Source organism: Anastrepha ludens, chromosome 5 (genome assembly GCF_028408465.1).
Source record: "Anastrepha ludens isolate Willacy chromosome 5, idAnaLude1.1, whole genome shotgun sequence".
NCBI lineage: Eukaryota > Metazoa > Arthropoda > Insecta > Diptera > Tephritidae > Anastrepha > Anastrepha ludens.
This window is the reverse complement of record NC_071501.1, coordinates 31418162-31443644: the sequence shown is the minus strand read 5'-3', so window position 1 is coordinate 31443644 and position 25483 is coordinate 31418162. Positions and strand designations below refer to the sequence as shown.

The 25483-nt window shown below is 39.1% G+C and overlaps 1 long non-coding RNA gene across 1 annotated transcript in view; it reads right to left on the bottom strand.

The window, feature by feature from the left end:
• Nucleotides 1–653: 653 nt before the first annotated feature.
• The window catches only part of LOC128864905 (uncharacterized), a 75257-nt gene continuing 50427 nt past the window's right edge, over nt 654–25483 (bottom strand). Inside the window, exon 3 of the long non-coding RNA XR_008454719.1 lies at nt 654–695. This is a non-coding gene — a long non-coding RNA (uncharacterized LOC128864905). The remainder of the gene's footprint in view (nt 696–25483) is intronic.

Below are 25483 nucleotides of genomic sequence, written 5' to 3'. Positions count from 1 at the left end.
GCACAATTAGCAGAACGTTATGGTCCACCTACAACCTCAAGCAATTGTCGACACTGATAAACATGAAACGAAGGAATGCCTGGTGACTAACGGCAGTCATAACTGGCTTTTGGTCTGTCGGAGAACAAGCAGCCAAAATGGGCATCCCTCACAACACATACTCTCTTAGTTGTAAACAACCGGAGAAAAAGGAAACAATTTTCCACTTCCTCTGTGAATGCCCTGCCCTATGGAAGGACAGAATGTTAACGCTGGGCAGGTAGCTGTTCGAGAGTCTCAACTGTCTGGCTTAGATGTCAATAACAAGGTGCAAGTTTTAAGTCACTCAAAAATCGCCTTGATTTTTGACATTTTTTTTTTGGCTTATAACTTTTGAGCAGAGCCTTCCATATATTTGCTTCCTAATATTTATTTAGTTAGATTAAAAAAAAATGTGATGAAAAATATTACGAATTTTGCAAAAAGTTAAACTGACTTATTTATGTGAGCTCAAGTGTACCTGCACTTAGACGACGCAACTGAAGTAGTATTTTGGTTTGTACCGCTACTTCCTTTACAGTTGTACTTAGTCCTCTACATATGTTGTTGTACTATATTGCTCCCTACGGTCCAGCCAGCCACTTACGAATATTGACTGTCAGTTTTGTTGCCGCTGCTGCCGCTGCTGTTGTTATTTTTGGTTGCTGATGTCTGAACTGAAAACGTATGCAATTGTACACAAATACATACGAGCCAGCAGACATGCATGGTTTTTTTATTTGTTTATTTATGTTTAGTATGCATTCATACTCACACACTCACACTCTCACTTACATGCCCAGCCCATCTCTCTCTCACATGCTCATACACACTCTTCCACTCGCTCATGTCGTCTGCCGGTTGGGCTGTGAACTATAAAACCCCGCAATTTCCTTCTGCTTGCTGCTTTTCCGCAATGGCAGTAGCCGAGCAGGATTCAAGTTGTCGTTTTGCGTATGCATGTAAATTATGTTATAGCTTAGTTGTTGCTGTTACTGGCACTGGCTTGGCATTAAGTCGGCTTTTCGACCAGACTTTCGGAATTTTGCATAAACAATGAGCTGTTAGGTAGTTGTGTGAGCTGACGAAGAATGACAGTCTGGAGGCTTAGTCAATGTCGAAATAAATGTCTTTGTATTTTTGTTAAATATTTTATTAAATGCTCGGACTGGAGGCGTGTCCAAGGGTTGGTTGGGAATTTTCCGTTTTTTTGCATTCTTTGCTGTGGAAAAATTTACAAAATTTCCAGATTATTTTTTGTTTTTTTTTTTTTTATGTAGAAAGACATAAACGGCTCAAGAGCAGTGAAGAAATATTTGTTTCAAAAGTGGTACCTCGTCAGCAAAATGTTTCTAATTTTGGGTCGCTGAACATGAAAATGAGTTTTATATAATTACCTTCCTAAAAAGCGTTTTCGAGATACTTGCAAGAAATCTATTCTCCAGGTTTTTTGCATACGAAATAAAGGTCCGGAAAAACAAATAAAAGTAACCTTTCACGGATATCGTGGCTTATTTCGTGCAAACTACAGTGATAGGATCGGCAGTGGCATCCACTCAAAACTACTGCGGGGTCTATCAAGCGGAGCTCATACAAGAGGCTGCATTGTGAGTCAGAGACTCGCCCGTTGCGCACAACCGATTAATATCTACTCTGACAGTCAGACTACCACGAATGAAGTCTAACTTCCTCGGCATAGAAACTTTCCCTGAATTTGCATACTGAACGAGTTGACAAGGAAGACACCCTTTCCAAATCAAGTCAACTCTGCCCAGTATATGTGCAACCCTTTATTCCCGAGCAAGCTCTGGATCAGCTCTGCCCATATCGCGGAAGCCAACAGTAGATGGGGTTCAAAGCTCTTTTACTAGAGAGCTCTGGCCTAGTGGTAATGAGCGCAGAACTGGGTTCCTCATCAGACTAGATCGACAGTCCATAAGTAAAGTGGTTGGTATCCCTAAGTTCCTTCTAAGGAGATCTACAGAAGCGAGGAGGAACTGGGTATGTTCACTTTTTTATCACTGTCCCACTTTTGCCAGAACGCAACATCGCTGTCTAACCTCTTACATCTGTAGATGCTTAGCAGACTTGCAATCTGTATACAACCACAATATTTCATTGCTTTTCAGACAGACAAAATAGTTCTACCACATCGAGACTTAGAGATGGGGACTTGATCGCATTACTTGAGTGGTATCACAATGAGCCACGGTGCCTAAAGGGACTCTTGTGTGGCAACCGTCGTAACCTGACCTACATTAGCCTAAGAAGACAAAAAAGGCTTATGGACAGGGTCTAGTATTTGCAGTCATATAATATTTTTTTATCACAACAACTTCACGACTGTGGAGTCACCAACAACTTTGACAAGATGAGCTGGAACTCCACATTTTCTGGTATTTACAGCAGAAAAATGCGTAACCGATGAGCTGACAAAACAGCGTACCCTTGGGGTAATTTCGTTATGAACAAAAAGGGTGTTGATTCCAATATTTACCTGAGGTCTCCTTTTGAGCAGAAGGGTCTCGGGACATCTTAGCGAGTGCTGGGCAAAAACTTGAGCTCCCTCAATTTTGGGCGATCGAGCGGGGAGTGACTGTTGACGGAGCGGCGATCTGCAGTTGCTAGGGCTATAAAGTCACAACCGTCGTTAGTCGTAGGAGTCTTGACCAGATACTGTCCAATGGCAATACATATATTTAGAAGCAATCAATTTTGGTATAGCTTGTGTGAAAGTACGGTGAGGAGGAATCGTCTGAGCATTTATTCCTAAGGTGTGCTGTTTTTACTCTTCGGAATGGTACCCGCGTTGTTTTCATTGGGGAAGGATTTTTACGTGGCGAGTCCCAAACACACACAACTAGATATCCTGGAATGCTGCGCCTTCTCACATTAGCTCGCACTCAAACCGAAGTTCGGAAGCTACCCAGAGAATACTTGGGCGAAGCCCGGAAGTTGTGAGCTGCTTGGACTGTATGCAGAAGGATCGCCCTAGCCAATCCCAAGTGAATGATAATCAGGAACCTTCTCCACGTGCGAGAACTTCTACACACGGAACAATCTTTTAGTAGTAAGCTGGTGGTAGAAGGAGAAGAGGAAAGCCTCCTCTGCGTTGCAAAGATGAGGGGGAGAAGGACATGACTTTGCTTGATGTGTCCAACTGTCATCGGTTAGCAAGAGGAAAATGAAAAAGAAACGAGAAAGAAAGCGTGTTGTTAAACTCGGCCAAAATCGCGTAAACGGTTAACGCGCCAATCAAGAAGACGAAGAATGGTAACCATACCCAAGCCCATTCAGCAACAACAGTCGCGAACAGTGTACGTTTGTGCTGTCTATGAGCGTTGTATGCTAGGCGGATCAGCCATATAAGCCGCATATTTCTGCTGCTTTCCTATTCTTTTGAAGCTCTTTAATTTTTTTGAATTTTAGTTCTTCATCGAACTTAAACTAATCAAAGAACTTAAACTTAAAGAAACAAAGAAAAGATAGATTTCAGGTTTCTACTGCGACCTCATCGTGTTTTGTGCGCACTACTCGTAAGAGTAACTCACCCAAGCCCAGTTCCTTTACTGGGTTGGGCTGAACGTATATGTCTTTCATCTGGCTGCAATTGGCCGCTATAGCGCCACATTACGGAGAAGATGTATGGGAGTCTCCGGGGATTGGTCGCAAAAACGACAAGAGTGAGTGAACCATATTCAAATCCAGTACAGAGGACAAGGGAATCTGTAATTACCTGAGAGAATCCCGTGAGAATTTCCCATTTTATCCTTAGGCAGGGTTATGAGTTTCCTAAACCTCTTGGATTGTACCCACCCCCAGTAAGGACTTAGCCTAGTGTAGCTCCATAGTTTTGGTGCCAGTTAACCTCCTTTAGCCTTAGCTCTTCGCTCCTAAACTTCTCTTTGATGGTGTGTGATCGCTTAGCAAGGAAGAACTCGGGTCTTATTCATAATAAGTCCGCTGTCTTTCTAGCCGCGCGTTCGCTACTTCATTCCTTAAATTTATAAGTATAAAAACTATGTACTTCACACCCGTTGTAGAAAAATTAAATTAATTCACTATTCTCTATATCAGCGTTTTCTTTTTTCAGTGCGTGACTCAATTGTGAGTTAGGCAACCAGACTTGAAAACAATTCTGCTCCATTAAATCAAATCCAAGTATCTTTTGTACAATCAGTTAATTTTCTAAATACGAAATTCTTTACAATCATTCTTTGTGCTTCCAATCTGATTCACCGATTCGCCAATTCGCTCATTTACTATTCGCACAGTGATTAAATTTTTTCTTCTCCTTTTTTCTTGTGCAGCTGCTAAAACTAAACGGGCAGTGGAGGAGCATGACAAAAATTGGAGAGGTACAGGAGCTGGTAGATCAATAAAATTGATTTCCTCTACTAAAGTCTAATAGCAGAAAGGTGAACCCGAATTCGATTTTCTGCTTAGCTCGTTTGGGCGGAAAAGTATCAAAGTTGACTTGATTCCACATCAACTTCGTCAGGTATTCAAACCCTTAAAGATCCTAGTTGACCTAAGCTTTACAATTAATTTAGTTTAAGTTAGATAATTATTTCCAAAGAAGACGACAAACTCCGATATACAAAATACAATACAAAATAGTCGATCGTGGTGCCACAAGTTAGAGATAAAAAGCGGAAGAAGGAAGGATCGAGCAAGGATTATTAAAAATGTTGGAGAGAAAAGCTATGCCCACTAATAAAAAATTACATCAGCGGCTGACATCCAATCTTCAAAGCTCTGCAAGCGTAACTAAAGAGCGACAGCCGAAAATACTGAATTTCAGCCTCAAGAAAGCACAGTAGCTGATATGTCACTCCGTCATGCCAATTCATCATCCGCCCGACGGCTACCGAAAAGGGAGCTGAAACATTAGCAGTCATCGAACAATGACTGGGTTACAACTCGACTCCTCCCGACTTTGTTAGATTCAGCGGCTCTCCTGAATTCCTTCAATCTATTCGTGGACAGAAGAGTCCCACGAGATAGAATTCACGTCTTGTCGCTTAGCGCTCGCTGAGCTAACTCGGCACGCACACATCCTTGATTAGACCCCAGATGGCCGTAATGAAAGTAGGAGCCTATAACTTAAATTTCAAGCTTTAGACGCCAGTCGGCGAATCTTGTCATAGAAGGACCAAATGAGCCAGATTTGACTTCATGTCGGATAGTCAAATTGAAATATTTTCATTGAAACACCAAATATGCCAGATTAGACTTCATGTAGGATAGTCAAATTGGAATGTTTTCACAGACCAAATGTGCCAGATTAGTCTTCATGTCGGATAGTTAAATTGGTTAGATGGTTGGGAGCACTTGGGCAATATTTCTCATCGAACTTAAGTCGTAGATAGAGGATGGGGAAAGTCAGACCGGTTGGGAATTCATGGTCATCAGCAAACTTCCCAGGCTCATTTATGATTCTTTGCAATGTGTGGCGGGAAACAAATTGTAGAGTGGCCATTCTCAATAAGTTTGGCCCGAAATGTACTATCTAAGTCTGGCATGCTTTGGGCTTACACATATGTATTGCTAAATGCCTGGGTAGAAGGATCAAATGTGCAAGATTGTAAGCCATAGTCAAGCGCGTGGTATGTAATTTTGGATGGCCGGACTTGTGCATCCGCTCAGGCAGAATTTCCTATTGCGCTCAAGACTTAGAGAGAGGATTTAAGGGATAGAGATAGACAGGTGCGATGGCAGGTCTTGCAGTTTGTAACTCACTCCTACTCTGCATAAAAAGGAATTCGTTTACCATTCGTTGATGCCTTTCTAAAAACCATTTGGTGGTTTTGCAAGTATCAGTACTGCGCCAGTAGCTCTCTTTTATCGGGTGTTTGGTCGAGCTCTTCTTGCAATTTGTGGCGTACGTCTTGATGTTTTTCTGCAAATGAAGAGACCTGCAGTTTTAAGCCGCCTCTGTGTGACAAATGGTTTTTATGAGAAACTTTGCTTGGCAGAAATACACCCTTTGCTTTTACCTATCGAGGGGCAGCCGTTATTAGAAAAAACTGTTTCTATCATTTGACGTTTCATGCCCGAAGGTTCGAACCTGGATGCTTCCAACGATTGTCATGGATCAACTCATTTGGCTACGTCGGCCACTATACTAAGCTTTAAAAGTGCTTTCAGTCTATTCGGACGCTACAAAGAACTGCAGGTCAAGAACTCATCAGCCAGTTCATCGAAGGTAATGGATGCACGGATCCCAGCAGCCACATAAGTTCAAACTCCTTCTAACTTGCAACGGAGATCAGCCTCTTCTCCAGTTTTCGAAGAGCTGCGAACGGTTCCTCATGTCTTTAGATTTGCAGGCTGTCCGCGCCACTTTTAGCGGTGCTACCATTTTATTTGCTGCTACTTCAAGTATTGCAAGGACTTCTGATTGAAAGATCTGTCATCATACCTAAAGCAGTAAAGTATTGCAAGTTACTGTCAAAATGCCAACTCGTTCCAGTACGGTTTTCAGTCTTAGACCCATCAGTGTAGAAAGTTCTTACCAGCCTTACATGAGATCTCCCGATTGCTCCCAATGGGTCTTTAGTCTAGCTGTACTAATGGCCTTAGGCTCATGTAAAACTAAATACATCGGGGATTGTGCAAGGCTGAAAAACTCTCCTGAGCCAAGTGGAAATATACTGTGAAATAATATTGCATCACATGAAGGGCTTAAAAGAGGAATGTTTTTATGATCTCATCCTACAGCTCAGAACCTTTTTGTAAAGCACGAAAGAGCTATGCTGCCAAACTAAAAATTAAGATAATGGAGGAAGTCAGGGGAAAAGAGTAATGAAAATGGATCCAGGCTCCATCTTGAAGGGAGGGAACTTAACTGGCCCTTCACTGATACAATTCAGGCGAGAAATGGCAATGAAAATGAGGCCTGGATTCTTCTCGAAGGGAGAGAACTTAACTGGCTTCTTCACTTAAACAAGTCAGGAGCGAAAGGACAATGAAAATGAAGCCTGGCTTCTTCTCCAAGCGACAGAACTTAATTGGTTCCATCACTGATACAAGTAAAGGGTAAAAGAGCAATGAAAATGGGTCTTAACCTCTTCTTGAACGCAAAGAACTTAAGTGGCTTCTTCACTGATACAAGTCAAGAGAAAAAGGGGAATAAAAATGGCTTCTTCTCCAAACAAGAAGCAGGCGTCCCCTAGAGATTAACCGATAGAGCTTTTGAATTCTTACTGGTTATCCGGCAGTGCATTACAGCTTGGGATGCGACCTTGGTACGATGTGACTTGATAAAGAAACGAAGTACGGATATTTTGCGCAGGCTGAGACTCACACTGTTAGTTCCGTCTTTTCCTAACTGGATAAAGAAGTAAAGTGAATGGGTCTCGTAGTGAATGAGGTCAAAACGAAGTACCTCCTGTCATCAAACAAACAGTCGGCGCACTCACGTATCGGCACCCACGTCGCTGTTGACAATTATGATTTTAAGGTTGTAGGACTCTTCGTACATCTAGGAACCAGTAATAACACCGATAGCAATGTCAGCCTTAAAATCCAACGTAGAATCTTTCTTGCCAACAAGTGCTACTTTGGACTAAGTAGGCAACTGAGTCGTAAAGTTCTCTCTTGACGAACAAAACTAACACTCTACAAGGCTCTCATCATACCGGTCCTAACGTATGGCGCAGAAGCTTGGACGATGACAACATCCGATGAAGCGACACTTGGAGTGTTTGAGAGAAAGATTTTGCGCAAGATTTTTGGACCTTTTGACGTTTGGGACGGCGAATGTCGCAGGCGATGGAACAATGAGCTGTATGAGCTTTACGATGACATAGACATAGCGCAGCGAATAAAGATCCAGCGGCTACGTTGGCTGGGTCATGCCGTCCGAATGGATACAAACGCTCCGGCTCTGAAAGTATTCGATGCGGTACCAGCTGGTGGTAACAGAAGAAGAGGAATGTCTCCTCTGCGTTGGAAAGATAAGGTGCAGAAGAACTTGGCTTCACTTGATGTATCCAACTGCCACCGGTTAGCATGAAAAAGAAACGACTGGCGCGCTTTGTTAAACTCGGCCAAAATCGGGTAGGCGGCAACTATGAAGAAGAAGAAGAAGAAGTGCCTCAAACACTTTGCAGATCGTCTATCCTCTCCATCCAAAGTGATGTTAAGTTGGTTTCTACTGTCTCTTGAAGCCTTCTTGAACTTTCGTGTTTGTCCATAAGAATAAGTTGCTGATTATTCAACCCTTCAAGTTCTTTCTTCTACGCCTCTGCGCGCCTTTCTTTTGCTATCTTTTCTACGAGTATAATACCCTACTTTTCCCAGCTAGCCAAGCAACAACTTCGCGCTCGTTTTACGTCCATTGGGTTTTATTAATTCAATTCAATTCAATTGCAATTCAACTCAATTTCGAGACGAGATTTCTCCTTTTACTATTATATACTAACTAAAAATAAACGAATACGTGTGCGTGTGTGTGTGTGTGTGTTTGCATGTATCTACCAAGTGAATGGAGAGTATCACTTGGAGCAAATGAATGCTGAATGCTGCGAATGCTACAAATGTTGTTTGCTGGCAATCAGACATGATTTAAGCGCCTATTTAGATTAATTGAGTGCTACAAAAGTAGAGTTCTGCAGAGATGTGTGTGTGGGCATATGCTAGGGGCAATAGCTTTAGCGCGGCAAGTGGATTATTTGCGCCAAATTGACAAGTTCATTTATATTGATGCACTTTGGAATGTGCGAATGGATGCATGTATGCATGTGTGTGTATGCATGCGCGTATGAATGTGTGTATGTGAGAATGTGAAGAATTTACAAAACAAAAAACATATTGTTTTTGCATCAAAATGGAAATCACAACACTATGACATTCTACAACATTTTGCGGTACGCATAATTCACTCAATTTATCAGCCCAAAATTATGCAATCGCACACAAAGCAAGCGTCAACGTGCGATTGGCGGTTGAATGGTCAACTTGATGTATTCCTTTTTGGTTGTTGCTGTTGTTAGTTGGTTCATTAGTTGTTGGTTTGTTGCCGTCGCCGCCATGTGTGTAAGTGTGTGCGTGTGTGTGTGTGTGTGTACTTGACCGATAGCGCTGAAGTGCGAATTGAGGGCATACGAGTATCTCTCACGGAATGAAAGCAAAAAACAAAAGCAAAAACAAAATGCGCAGCAAATGCCACAAACACTGGCGCGTCAGCTGTCGCCCATATTTGCTGTGACATGCATAAATTTAATTGCCTAACCAAGCACATACATACACGCATACAAGCATATGTGTATGAGTTGTTGTTTGAGTGTTGCATATTTTTTGGCGCGTAAGCGTGAATTTATTATCAACAATGCTGACGCATGTCGCCACCACGCAATTTACCGACCGCTAACGCATACATACGCACATACAAGCACATATGCAGACACTTACACATACATACACATATCTACATACATATAAAGGGTGGTTAAGTTTCAAGGGCCGGTGTAGATTTTGAATAAAATACAATTTTTTTAAGAAATTATTTTCATTTCTCTTTATTATGATAATATTGGTATGGCTCAATTACGTATAAAATAAAATATCGGCCAAATAGCCGCTGCGGCCTCGGCGGCACACCTCCATCCGATAGTCCAAATTTTCGATGACGGTGAGGCATAATGGAGGTTCTATGCCATTAATGTGCCGAATTATCTCATCATTTAGCTCTTGAATTGTTGCTGGCTTATCGATGTACACCTTTTCTTTCAAATAACGCCAAAGAAAGAAGTCCAACGGTGTCAAATCACATGATCTTGGCGGCCAATTGACATCGCCGCGATGTGAGATTATTCGGTCATCAAATTTTTCGCGCAAAAGAGCCATTGTTTCGTTAGCAGTGTGACAAAAGGCACCTTCCTGTTGAAACCACATATCGTCCACATCCATATCCATATCCATGATTCGGGTCATAAAAAGTTCGTTATCATCCCTCGATAGCGAACACTATTCACAGTAACTGCCTGACCGGCCTCATTTTGGAAAAAAATACGGCCCAATGATGCCGCCGGCCCATAACAAATGATGCCGCCGCACCAAAGAGTCACTCTTTCTGGGTGCCTTGGTTTTTCGGCAATCACTCTTGGATTATCATTCGCCCAAATGCGGCAATTCTGCTAATTGACGAATCCACTGAGGTGAAAATGTGGAAAAAATGGAATCACTGAAGATGATTTTCTTCACGAAGTGCGCGATATGCATTTTGATTTGAACGCCCGTTTTCATAATAAGCCTGAATAACTTTAACGCGTTGCTCGATTGTGTATCTTTCGATGGATCAAATTGAGTTAGTTTGACATTAAAAAAATTTGAAATGAAATGCGGAAAAAGCTTGAGGTTTACGTGTGGTTCTCATTCAACACCGGCCCTTGGAATTTAACCACCCTTTACATACACTTATACATACACTTACACATACACATATACATCCCACACACACTTATACACCCACATATGTTCATGCATCGCTGGCGCCATGTATCGTTGATGGAAATTTATATTTCTGTTGCGAAAACCATAGCAATTCGCTGTCACTCTGCCGGAATGTGCTGCATGTTTTATGCTTACATCTACATACATATGCATAAATGTGTATGTAGTTCACGGCATTGTTCGCTGCGTTTGTCAGCCGCGGATATACGCAAAATATTTTATGCTTACGAAGTTGGCGAATAGTTGATATATCTACGCTTGTATGGCAGTGGGTGCGCGCACGGAAGTGACCATCGGAATTAAATATTTAATACAATTTTTTTTTGTTTGCTCATTTACGAAGCGTAAATATTATTTCTGTGGGAATCGTTGATGTGACTATGAAAATTCATTTCTTGCGGACCCTCGCCATGTTACAGTTTCGTAAGCGTGGTATTTTTCGCTGGGCTACAGGGTTACGTAAAGAAGTGGCGTCTGGGTTTAGACTCTTAGTGCTTAAATATAATTAAAAAAAAAATTAAAAATAAAAACTGGAGTGATCTTACACTATTACCGGTATTCAAATTAATAGCAGCGCGACATATTGCAAAGTTTTGACTATTCCTTCTTTTTTTAATTTTTTACTTTCTTATACAAATTTACTCTATATTCCTTATGGAAGGTCAGCAAGAAAGTAAGAACCGCAATAGAGTACCACCCACCCAGGCCTCTTCAATTGTTCATGGCCAAAAGCTGCAATAGATAAATCAGAGATAAAAAATATTTTTACACCAACCGATACTGAAGTTGATCCTTGTTTTGACATCACTTTTGTTGTTTTTTTAAACGAACCCTACTAAATGAAGCTGTCGCTGAAAAAGTTCACTCAAAGTGAACCACTATTAAAAAGCTAAACGCTCACAAGACGCCAGGGTATGACCGCATCACGGCCGTAATTAAAAAAAAAAGTCCTCCTGAACCCGATAATTTCATTACTCATTTAAACAGTGCTTGCTTAACCAGAAAAATATTCCCAGCCAATGGGAAAGCAGGAATTGAAATGTTGCTCAAGACGGAAAAACCAGGCGATAAAGTGAAATCCTATCGCCCTATCAACCTTCTACCAATACTATTAGGTGCGCAACTAAGTTCCCACTGTTTGTCAACAGATGCCGCCAGCAGTGTGTGCTAATCGATTCCAACATAACTTAAACGTCATAAGCAAAACTTAGACATATGGTAAACAAACTGCCTCGACACATTAGTGATTTTGTTTTCGTATCATATACTTTTGGTTTTGTGAAAATGTCTGATTTTGTGCCGAATAATCGTCATTTGCGGGAAGTGTTGATTTTCCTCTTTCATTCGAAAAAAACGGCGGATCGAGAACTACAGAAAGTGTATGGAGATGCTGCTTTAAGTGAAACAACGTGCCGGGATTGGTTCCGTCGCTTCAAAGACGGTGATTTTAATGTTCACGACCATCCGCGTCAAGGAAGGCCAAAACCCTTCGAAGACGTTGAATTGGAGGCGTTGCTTAATGAGAATCCGTGGATTCAGTATTAGGAGTTACCCGCCAATCCATTTCCAAGCGATTACATGCTTTGGCAATGATTCAGAAACAGGGGAATTGGGTTCCTTATGAATTAAAACCAAGGGATGTTGAACGTCGCGTTTTCGCCTGTGAACATCTGCTCCAGCGGCAAAAAAGGAAGGGTTTTCTTCATCGCATCGTGACGGATGATGAAAAATGGATTAATTACAGCAATCCAAAGCAAAGAAAGTCATGGGGACTGTCCGGTTGTGCTTCTACGTCGTCGCCTCGGCCGAATATTCACGCTGCGAAGGTTATGCTATGTATTTGGTGGGACCAAGTTTGTGTTATTTCTTATGAACTGTTAAAACCAAGCGAAACCATTACTGGGGATCGGTATCGACTTCAATTGATGCAATTGAGCCGAGCACTGCGCGAGAAGCGGCCGCAATACGCGGAGAGGCATGAAAAAGTGATTCTATAGCATGACCGCGCTCGGCCTGACGTTGCCAAACCCCTCGGCCTCACGTTGCCCAATCCCTACCTGGAAACACTGAAATGGGAAATCCTTCCCGACCTATTCCGATCGATGGCACATGGTCTAGCTGACCAGCAGTTCCATTCATATGAAGACATCAAAAAATGGCTTGGTATTAGCCAGCGATGGGCAATACTTTCAGTGATTCACTTGTAACCATTTTTTTTTTCACAATAAAGTTGTATTTTCATCAGCGAGAACTTAGTTGCGCACTTAATAAAAGAAACAGCGTTTCTTCGACGAAGTTTACTTTGTGCAGCGCACAAGGCTAGACGAACAGAACCTGGAAATATAAATTTTCGATGGAAAACTGAAACGTATTTAATTATGCATGTGAATAATGGAAGTACGGCATAATTTCTTCTTTTTTTGTTGATATATTGATTTTCAAAAAACAGATGATTTTAAAAGAAAGTTAACAAAAAACAAATTAAAAGTGCTTGAAAACAATTCTCAAACAATTTTTTTTTTGTTTTTTCATTTTCGCAAAACAGATGCCGTTTAAAACATTTTTCTTAAAATAAAATTTAAAAATTCTCAACAAAAAACAAACACAAAATTCTGAAAAAAAATTTTCTCAAAAAAAGTTCAAAATTCGCAGAAAAAAAACAATCAAACAATGTTTAAAAAAAATTCTGAAAAAAATTATTTTTTGTTATTTCGATTTTCGCAAAACAGTTGTTTTTTTAAATTGTTTCTCAAAATAAAAGTTAAAAATTTGCAACAAAAAATTCTTAAGAAAACACTTCTCACCAAAACAAAGTTAAAAATTCTCAACAAAAATTTTTCTAAAGAAAAAGAGAGTTAAAAATTCTCAAAACAAAAAATTCTTTAAAAAATTCTAAAAAAAAAACAGTTTTTTGTTATTTTGATTTTCGCAAAAAAGATGTATTTTAAAAAAATTGAAAAAACAAAGTTAAAAATGCTCAACAAAAAATTCTGACAATAAAATTTCACAAAAATTTTTCTCAAAACGAGTTAAAAATTCTCAACAAAAAACAAGCCAAAAATTCTTAAAAAAAAATTCTGAAAAAAATAATTTTTTTGTTATATCGATTTTCGCAAAACAGATGCTTTTTAAAAATTGTTTCTCAAAAAAAATTATAAATTCTCAACAAAAATTTTTCTCCAAAAAAAAACAGTTAAAAGTTCTCAGAACAAAAAACAATAAAAAATTCTTAAAAATATTCTCAAAAAAATTTTTCTCAAAAAAAATATTAAAAATTCTCAACAAAAAATAAATAAACAATTCTTAAAAAAAATTCTCAAAAAAAATAGTTCTTTGTTATTTCGATTTTCGCAAAACAGATGTTTTATAAAAATTTTCTCAAACAAACATTTTTCAAAACAAATAAAAAATTCTCAAAAAAAATTTTACTCAACTAAAAAAGTCAAAAATATTCAACAAAAAACAAAACAAAAATTCTGAAAAAAAACTTATTTTTGTTATATCGATTTTCGCAGAACAGAAGCTTTTTAAAAAATTTTTCTCAAAAAAAAAAAATAAAAAATTCTCAACAAACAACAAACAAAAACTGCTTAAAAAAGTTCTAAAAAAAAAAATTTTTTTGTTATTTCCATTTTCCCAAAAAAGATACTTTAAAAGATTTTTTTTTTGAAAAAAATGTTAAAAATTCTCAACACAAAACAAACAAAAAATTCTAAAAAAAAATTTTCTCAAAAAAGAGTTAAAAATTCTCAACACAAAACAAAAAACAAACATGCTTAAAAACTGTCAAACTAAATTTTTTTTGGTATATCGATTTTCACAAAACAGATGCTTTTTAAAAAATATTTCTCAAAAAAAAAGGTTAAAATTCGCAACAAAAAACAAAAAAAAAGATTCTTAAAAAATATTTTCTCAAAAAAATGTACAAAGTGATATATCGATTTTCGCAAAACAGATGCTTTTTAAAAAATATTTCTCAAAAAAAGGTAAAAATTCGCAACAAAAAATTCGTAAAAAAAATACTCAAAAAAAAACGGTAAAAATTCTCAACAAATTCTTGAAAAAATTGTTTCTCAAAAAAATTTATGCCAAAAGAAATTTTCTCACAAAAAATTTTCTAAAAAAAAATTTTCTCAAAAAAATTCTGAAAATAAAAAAGTTAGAAATTCTCAACAGATTTTAAAAAAAAAGTTTTCGCAAAAAAATTTGTCAAACGAAATTTTCTCAAAAAAAAAATGTTTCAAAAAAAATTTTTTTTATATATTATAAAATTAAATTAATTGAAAAAGTCCATCCACTTTTCCATTCAGATTATAATTTCGAATATTAAAACTTCAAACTTCGGTCAAGATTTGTCCTCAAAACTTCAAAACTCTAGTTTCAGGAAATACACTTTTAAAAATTTTCGGTAAAATACCCATCAGAGTGCAAGGAGATGCGCCGAATTTCAATAAAAAAGTATTTAGGAATTTTTTCCATACTTTCATGCTTTGAGCATGTAATTTTGCAGGTACTAGCGCATCTTCTAAGCAAAAAATATGATTATCTTTTTATTTCTACAGTGGCTTTACAGCGCAATAAGGCCAGAAGACGTTACTTAAAATCACATTACATAAAAATAAAATTACATTAGATACACAATTAAAAAATGTGAATATTTTTATTTTATCTCGGATTTAAAAATGATGTAAGCATTTGATTTTCAATTCGAACTAAAAATAATCTCTTTTGGATGAGCAATTAAATTAAAATCAACCGACCGACCACACGCACTCTCCCATAAAACTACTCAAAATGCCTTTTCAAACAGATTCAAATGCTGCAGTTAATTAGTGTCCCACATCGCCTTTTTCCGCATTCGATGCAAGAAGTAACTGCAAGAAAATATTTGTTGCTTCATTAACAAAATAGATGGCCATTACAGTATTTACATGCATGTAAGTATGTATCTGTGGATATATACGACTATTACCATCTTCACCTTTGAAGATAGCTACTTTACTATGAAAAATGTGTGCATTTTCCAAGGTAGAGAAACAAAAAACCATTTATTCACATTTCAGCGTATTTTCTCACTGCTTCCAACCTGCTGGCGCTTACTTGATTGCATTATAATAATTTAAGCGGCAGTTGCTTGCTTTTACGAGTGATATAGGAGGGATATAGGAGGGTAGAAGTGTGTACAATTGTTCTTGCATATATGTACATACATACAAACATACAACGCGGTAGGTATTTTGAGGCGCGCACGATGATATGTGGCACAACAATTCATAACTTTATCAGCCAAACGATGGCAAGATGGGCGGGAAATTTTGAAAAAGGGAAGAAAGGTAACTGAAAAAACTAAGAAAATACAAAAAACAACAAAAATAACCATAAATTTGGAAAACAAAAGTAAAATACAAAAACAAAATGTATAAAAGTAGCAACAAAAAGGCACTGCTGGGAAAAGTAAGAATTTACGGTAATCAATGGATCTCGTCCACCGGTCATTAAGGCAAATTACGGCTCACACACGCGGCCTAAACCGCTTTTCAGGCACTAAGCCTAGAGAGCAAAGAAAAATAAAGAAGGAAAATTACAAAATAATCACGAGTGGTGGCAGAGAGTTAAAACAAACGAGAAAAAAAAACTTAAGTAAATAAATTGAGAAATTTTCAGCAATGCAAGGGCCGACAGTAGTAAACGGCAGCCTTTTGCTTAGAGAAGTGTGGGTGCTTGGGTTTTAGTAACATTTTCTACTAATGAAGATTCATTTAATATTACAAAATATTATAAATATTTTTTCAATTGCCACCTTCAGCGTTCTTCGCATCTTTTTGTGTGGACCATAAGGGGTGTTTTTTGCAGCATGTGTTATTTAAACACGATCAAGTTTTCCTTACTAAGACTTTCTTTCTAGAAATTGCAGAAATTTATTGGTTTTTTCTGAAAAGATGCCTTGAAACCCTAAAAATACCATAATCGAAGTATGAGGAAGGCAAAAAATTTATAACTAATTAATGATAAATGCCTATTATGAATTTCCTTCTCTTTTTTCTTTGCCAGATGTGTATCGTACCAAACATTTCAACGCGTTTTTCTGTAGACTACATTTGTCTATAGGATGCGTCACTCGAAGTGTAACCAATTTCCGACTGCTCGCGCAGCTGATGCGGGAGCATTTTGCCGAGAGTAAATGTGAAAAAAGAAAATCAATATCACAACCAGCGAATGTTCGTGGGCTCGAGCAACTTCAAGTAAATAAAGTTTTTCTTTATCGCACCTTTACTCGTTACAATGATATTGGTAGCATCGCGAAACGTTGTGGAGGTGGTCATCAAAAGACTGCAACGTCACGTGAAATGGTTCTAAAAGTGAAGAAGCGACTTGAGCGAAATCCCCGACGAAGTGCCAATCAAAATGCTAAAGAACTGAAAATATCTGACCGTACCATCCACCGCATATCCAAAAATGATCTTAAAGTCAAGCTTTACAAGATCCAAAAGGCGAGTGATCTCACACCAAAGCAGCAACAAATCAGATTTGAGAGAGTGAAGGAGTTGCTTCGCTTGGCCGAAAGCGGTCAATTTCCGAACATTGTGTTTGCTGACGAAAATATTTTTCAAATTGAGCAATTCGTAAACTGCCAAAACGATAGGGTTTATTTGACCGACCGCTCATACGAGAATTTGAGTCATCGATTGGCCACCAGGAGGCAGCACCCGTCATAGGCAATGGTTTGGGCCGTTGTAACCGCAGATGGACACTCTTCAATCGTTTTCATCAAGTCTGGCGTCAAGGCAAATGCAAAAATGGGAAATATTATGGGGAAAGTATTCTGGAGGTTGCTTTGAAGCCGTGGGCAGACAAACATTTCGGTGGCAGACCATGGACGTTTCAACACGACTCGGCACCGTCTCACAAAGCTCGAGTGAACAAAAATGGCTACAAAACAACGTTCTGTAATTCATAAAGTCCACACAATGACTCTCAAATTCACCAGACGCGATTCCGATGGATGGCCTTTTGTAGAGCAAGGTCCGAACTAAAAGATTCACCAGTCTCGAGGCGCTGAGAAAAGTTATTGTCCGCGAGTGGGCTAAAATACCTGCAAGTCCAGCATTCGAGCTGCTTGTGATTCGTTTCTGGAACGTCTCAAGACCATAGTCAAGGCAAAAGTTGGTCATACCCAACGAAAGTAAATTGATTCTTAATTTTGTATTATTTTCACACATTTTTTACTTGGAATTAAATAAAAATAGTGGACTCATACCTCGAACAAATATTACCCGCATGGAAGTACGGAACAATTTAAGCATTTTTTAGTTTGTAAAAACAATTTAATAAGCGTTTTTTTATAGTTAATTTTTTTTTAAATGCCAAAAGATTTTTTTCCAAAAAAATTTTTGCAAAGACAGATAATCAGAAATACTTCATTTATTTTACTTTTAAGAAAATTAATTTTTATAGTAGATAAGGAAACCTTTTCAGAACTGATTGATTTATTTCATGGTCTCGCTGAAAAATTCGCAAGCTATGCTAATTTTTCCATCGCTGCAGTGGCCTGACTCTTTAAAATTTCGACAGTGAGCCGTTTTCTACATTAGCCAGGGTGAGTTTCTGGGCTCAGATCTTAGCTCTTTGCTTCTGTTCCGCATTTCAGGCCTCTGATTTCTCATCAGCGTTTCTTGGTCTCTGGTATCTAGTTTCTGTCCTTTGTGCCTGTTTTCTGGCTTTTTAGGTCTCTAGTATTTAGTTTCTTGTTTCTAGACTCTAACCTCTGAGTCTGGTCTGTATTGTATTGCTTTTGCTCTCTGACCTCTACCTTGGGTCCCTATTCGAGGTCTCTGTTTTCTGATTTCTAATCTCTAGCCTTCATGTCTGGCATCCGTTTTCTGGTGTCTGGTCTCGGAGCATACGCTCAGTCCCAATTTTAGATCACTGGTATCTAGTTGCTGTTTCTAGCCTTTGTATCTGCTATCTGCTGTCTAATTTCTGATTTCTGGTATTTGATATTTTCCTTTGGTCCCTATCGTAAGTCTCTGTTTTCTGATCTCCAGTATTAAGTTTCCAGTCTCTAGCATTTTCCTCTGGTCTCCATTTTCTATAATAGTTTCTGGTTTCTGATCATACTCTAGTTCCCATCTCAGGTCTCTGGTTTGTGATCTCTAGTATCTAGTTTCCAGTTTCTAACCTTTGTGTCTGATCTCTGTTTTCTAGTTTCTGGTCTCTGATATTTGTCCTTGGACTTCATCTCTGGTCTCTGGTTTCTGATCCCTGGTATCTACTTCCTGGCCTCTAGCCTGTATGTCTAGAATCTGTTTTCTGATTTCTGGTCTCTGATCAGACTCTGGTCTCATCTCAGGTCTCTGATTTGTGGTCTGTTGTCTTTGGGTATTTAGTCACTACCCTCTGAGTCTGGTGTCTGTTGTCTTGTTTCTGATCTCTGATCTTTGCAGTTGATCTCCATCTATGGCCTCCAGCCCTTGTGTCAGAAAGCTAATTTCCTGTCTTTGGTCTCTGGTCAGAACCTAGTTCCCATCTCAGGCATGTGGTCTCTAGGCAGATTCTGTGCCCATTTCAGGTCTCTGGTTTGTGGTCTTTGGTCTCTGGTATCTAGTTTCTGTTTCCTGATCTCTAGTCTCTAGCCTTTCTGTCTGGTCTCTGTTTTTTTGTTCTCATATCAGGTCTCTGATTTCTAGTTTCTAGTATATATCCTTTGTGCCTGGTCTCCACTTTGTGGTATTTGATCTTTACCTCTATTTCCTTTCATAGGTTCTGATTTCTTATCTCTGAAGACTAGTTTCTCGTCTCTAGCATTTCTGTCTGGTATCTGTGGCCGAAGTCGTGGTGTGGAACTACTACCAACTACCACCTAACAACTAAATCCCCATATCATCTTTACCTCTGGTCAAAGTCCGAAGCCTCTGTCCTTAATCTCTGGCCTCTGGTGTCTAATTTTTAGTATCTAGTCTCGGTTTTGTCTGGCTTCCGGCCTCTTGTCTCAGGTCTCTAGACTCTAGTTTTAGTATCTGTTCCCTGTTCTCAGGTCTCTGGCTTCTGTTTTCTAATGATTCATAGTTTCTGGTTTTTGGTTCCTGACATCCTTTCTCTATTCTCAGCCTCTCTGCTCTAGCTTCTAGTTTATGATTGATGATTTATGATTTCTAGGTGTTGGTTTTTGGCTTTTATTGCTTGATTTTTGTATGTGATGTCTGGTTTCTTGTCTCTTGTTGCTGGTCTCTAGCCTCAGGTCGATGGCGGTACAAACTTTTTAGTAGTAAGAGAATACCACACAGCCCATCAAGCAATTCACTTTTGGTGCGCTATGTTCAGTAATAGTGTTATCAGCACCACTGACGCTATCAATTCAAAATTGGAATTGCAATTTAAGCCCATTGGAGTTTTTTAGGAGAAACGCTACAAATCGAACATCGAAAGCTTTCGTCAATTAGTATCAGAAACTTAGGGGTCTTGGAAAGGGTTGAAAGATTGTGATATATGTATTATTAGAACCTACAACGACAAAGACACACTGGAGGCAATAAAAATCCAACGGCTCCGCTGGTTGGGTCATTTCAGAGCTGAGGGTACCTGCTGATTGAGCTTTCAAAAGCACCACACACAAAAACTGGGTAAAATGTAACTTTCTGGTAGAAAAAGAGCAAGGAGAATAAAGTCATGCACTACATTGAATGGATCAAGTGGAGAAAAACATAACTTCAATTCCAATGAGAGCCCACAAGCGACTTTGTTTATGCCCAACATCGCATACAAAGGTATGGCGTAGATCAGTAGGAGGCCGAAGAGTCAAATAGCTGTTGCTCCTCACACAGTTTTAAATAACCTGAACCTTTCACATCTGGCTCCCCACAGCGGCACGAAGAATTTTTATTGCTCACTACACTAAAATGTTTCCCCTTTGTAATCAGTTTAATTAAATCTTCATTTGCTCTCTTAATTAAATCATAATCATATCTTTCAAAACGATCTCAATGAATGAAAAATTGCCTCAGAATTGAAATTGAATTCGATCGAATGGCTTTGATTGTGCGTTAATTGTTGTTTACTGTTGCTTTTTGCTTCTTCATCATTCTTTCTACAGCATCAAATACTGGTATGTACGTACCCTGTAGTAAATTGAGCTGGTGGAGAACTAAACCGACAAGTGCTCCTGAGGAGCCGGTACTGGCCCCAATTGCTTTTACTTTTGTCGCTTTGCGTTCTCAAATTAAACTAAATTATAACCGAAATTTCATTTTTTTAATCAGAATTAAGTAGTTTTATGGCAAAATAAATTTTAATTATTAAAACAAAGTGCGAGTTTCAGGTAAATCAAAATTATCGCTTATTTTTTATAAATTTTTTTCTTTTATATTTTTACACATTTTCTTCCAAGCAAAGTAGGTCCGGTATATTTTTATATGGAGAAAAATGGCTAGGACCGTCAGTAAAAAAAATTGTCAAAAATCAACAGCATTTTCTATCGGCTTGCAACCTGAGCTTTGTATACTAAAATTAGATAACAAAATTTATTCTGAATATTCTCCTTAAAAAGTTTGAAATTTTGCGTCTACATTCGCAAAATTTCCTTAATTTTAACACGAAGTTTGAAAAAACGATTTATATGTTTTTTGTTAAGCAGTTGGTTAAGCTGGTGGCTTCCTTAGGGTTCCAGTCAATCGCGGATTTTATTGCCTTGCCTCTTTCCTACACAGTGCATGACCGATCCAGCCCCATTTCGGGTGGAAAATTGGCCAGTATATAAACACGATTTTTCAAAATATATCAACTCCAGCGCCATTTATCGTATTTGCGTTTTAAGAAAAGCGAACGTATACTTGTAAAACATAGTGTACTGGACCACTACATACCAGTTCAGAACTAGTCACGAAATGCCTAGTACGCAACAGCAGGTTTTATATTAATAATCCAAACATGAAAAAATTAGGCAGTAAATACGATTTTTCAAATTACTTGCAAAAATAGCGCAATGTTTTACTATATACTAGTTCTAGACAAGTCACAAAATGACTAATACGTTACTAGTTTGTACTAATACAAATAGTGCACTAATCCACTATATACTAGTTGGAGACTAGTCATGAAAAGAGTACTATGAAACGAGTTCTTCGTATACTCTGTTTAATAAAACGAAAGTTTACCTTCTAAAAAATAGTGCACTGTTCCACTACATACTAGTTTGGAACTAGTCCCAGAATGACTAGTATGCAACAGCTTATTTTGTAATAGCAGCACAAATATAAAGAATATTGGGCTGCAAATACCATTTTTAGAAATGTATCGATTCCTTTGTGTTTTTACAAACTAGTTCGAGACTAGGCACGGAATGCCTAATATGCAACTAGTTCTTTAGAAAGCTTTCCCAATTTTTTTGCTGCGGCCCATCTAACTCACTGTCATACACATGCACACGCACACATACTCTCTAACAAATGAAGGTAATTATTTAGTTAATAAATTAATTTCGTATCGTCGCTGATTGCATTGAACGAACAAAAATGGGTATGTAATGTTGAAGAGCTACGCGCGTATGAGTGGTAATCAACCTTTTTTTAATTTCAATTTCCAACCTCTTTTTTCATTTTTTTTCTCGTTAAAATTGTTGCGTAAAATCAGTTTAAAATTTTGTTTTTAATATTTTTTCTTTATTTTGATCTGCCGCTTTGCTTATCTTTTTACGCAGAAAAATCAAAGATTTCAAATGTTGCCGCCTGGTTGTTTTGTTTTGCAGCAAATTACTTTTTTAATATACCTGAAAAAAAGAAACCAAGCTGAAGCTACTACCAACAACAAACTGTGCAGAAGAGCAAAGCGGCTAACGAAGCGTTGGCTGAGGCGCGTTAGATGCCTCTAAATAAGTAAAATCTGCATATATTAAATATGATTTAGTTGCCGTGTCGGAAGGCGATGCAGCCTACACCAAAAGCGTAACGGATAAACAAACAAATGACGTCGATTTGAAATATAGCAGTTTATGTATGTATGTATTGTTGGGAGCATGGGAAAATACTTTCTCATGAATATTTATTTAAGTTGGCTGCTGTGCCTGGTAGTTGGAGAAAAATGTTTGTTTTAATTTGTTAATAGCTGCTGCTGTTTTGTTGCTGGGCACAATGCATGAAATTCATATCTGTGTGTAGGTAGGCACAAATATAATATGTTAATGCTCAGATAATAGTTATATATGAATATATGTATCAATATATACCTGTGCTAGTATGTCATCTATGCAGTTGAAGCATTTTTCTGAAATATCAGCGCAGCACTTAACGCTCTGATGCGTCCATATAATGCACTTTGATTTTGGTAGCAAGAGATAGTAATCTCGTAATGCAGTATTGCCTCATGACGTTTCGAAAAAAAACACAAAAAAAAAAACCTTAGCTTAGTTGTTAAATGAACTTTAATCGGTAGAAAGTTTAAGTTTAAAATACAACTTTTACCCAGATATTTGACTAAGCGCGGCGATGGCTATTAGAAAACACTTTTCCTATCATTTGAGGTTTCATGTCCGTAGTGGGTAAAGATATCGTGACCAACTGGCTGGTAGTAGGAAGATCTTGGCTATTATTAACTATAAATAAAGGGTGCTTATGGGAGGATGGTTCCATATGTAGAAGTCCACGCAAGTGTGGAAAGCCACTGATCGCCATTCACTTGGGAGTGGCCAGGACGGTTCTTCTGTATATGGTTCAAGCAGCTCACAACGTCCGGGATTGGCCCACGTATCCTCTGGGTAGCTTCCGAACACCCGCTCGGGAGGGAACTAACGTGAGAAGGTGAAACATTCCAGGATAGCTGGTTGTGCGCTGGGTTTGGGACCTGTCACTTAAAAATCTCACCCCCCAATGAAATTAAAAGATTAAAAAAGCCTTGGATGAGACCGCTCTATACTGATGACGACCACTGCAAACGAAATAAGGATTACGATTTGAGGGCATGCACTTGGAATGTCCGGTCCCTTAATGAGGAAGGTGCTCTTGCCGGCTGGTTGATGTCCTCGTGAGAGTAAAGGCTGACATCACTGCCATTCAAGAGATGCGATGGACGGGACAAGGCAAGAAAAGCGTAAGACCTTGTGACGTCTACTACAGCTGCCATGTAAAGGTGCGCAAATTCGGTGTCGGATTTGTTGTGGGAGAGAGACTTCGTCGCCAAGTACTTTCGCTCACTTTGATGGCGGAGCGTCTCGCAACAATCCGCATCAAATCCCGTCTTTTACCATATCGCTAATTTGCGCCCACGGCCCGACGGAAGATAAGAACGATGCGACCAAAGATTCCTTCTATGAGCGCTTGGAACGTTCCTATGAGCGCTGCTACCGCCACGACATAATAGTCGTGCTTGGTGACTGGCAAGGAGGGAATTTTTGGTCCCACAGTCGGAAAATTCAGCCTGCACAACGAAACATCCGGTAACGGGCAGAGGCTGATCGACTTCGCCGGGGCCCGAAACATGGTAATCTGCAGCACCAAATTCCAGCATAAGAAGATTCTCCAAGCCACCTGGTTGTCTCCTGACCGAAAAACACGAAACCAGATCGATCATGGTGTGATAGATGGAAGACACGCTTCTAGTGTATTAGATGTATGTACGATCCGAAGACCTAACATCGACTCGGATCATTACCTTGTTGCAGCCAAACTGCGCACCTGCCTCTGTGCAGCAAAAAACGTACATCTACCTACGCAAAGAATGTTCATCATCGAAATGCTGCAATCACAACAGACAGCCAGAAGATTCGCCACTCGACTCTCACTCCTGCTCTCGGAGACCACTGCCCAACAAACCGGCATGCACGAGCAATGGAGCAACATTTCCCGTTCTCTACGTAGCGTCGCAAAAAAAGAAATCGGATTCCGGCGAGCCCGAAAAAAAAGTTGGTGCGACAAAGGATGTCATGCTGCCGCAGAAAGAAAGGATGCCGCCTATAGAGCCACGCTGCGATCGGGCACAACGTGAGCCATGAGTGCAGAAGCTTGGAAGATGACAACATCCGATGAAGCGACGCTTGGAGTGCTTGAGAGAAAGATTCTGCGCAAGATTTTTGGACCTTTGCACGTTGGCAGCGGCGAATATCGCAGGCGATGGAACGATGAGCTGTATGAGCTTTACGTTGGTTGGGTCATGTTTTCCGCAAGGATACATTTCTCCTGGAAACGTGAAAAAAGATTCTAGGCACATACATTAGCGATACAATTGCGCCGGACGTATTATCCAAAGCGCAGCACGCCTACACTAAAGGCAGATTTACTGAAACTGCACTTCACTCACTTGTACTAAACATACAAAAGGCGTTAGAATATAAGGAGTATGCTCTAGGAGTATTTCTAGATATATCAGGGGCCTTTAACAACGTGACGAAAGATGCTATTTTAAATAGCATAGAGTCACTTAATGTGCAACCCGCAATTTATCTATGGATAAGGCAGCTATTAGTTAGCAGGAAGATGAAAGCGGAATGGAACGATACGAGCGTCACCAAATATGCATGCAGAGGCACTCCGCAGGATGGGGTACTACCGCTGCTATTATTATTACTTGTAGCAAATGAACTGCTCTAGAAATTTGCGGAGGGGTACCAAAACTAGTGGCATATGCAGATGACATAAGTAGCTATAGTAGTTACGGGAAAGGACCTGGACGCGGGAAAAACGGAGATGGTACTTTTTACCAGGAAGTACATGGTCCTGACGTGGAAGCTCCCGAAGCTAGGCATACTAGACAGTAAATTGCTGTGGAAGCACAATATTGAGGAAAGGGTGAAAAAGGCCAGTAACGCGTTTTACGCATGTAAAAGAATTTTGGGCGTTACTTGGGGTCTATCACCCTCTCTGATGCATTGGTGCTACGCGGCAGTAGTTAGACCGATATTGCTGTATGGGGCCTTAGTATGGTGGACTGCGACAAGAAAACTGGCACACGTAATGCCACTAGAAAAGATTCAGCGACTCGCTGCCCAGTGCATAGCAAGAGCGGTGAAAGCCACTCCAACGGT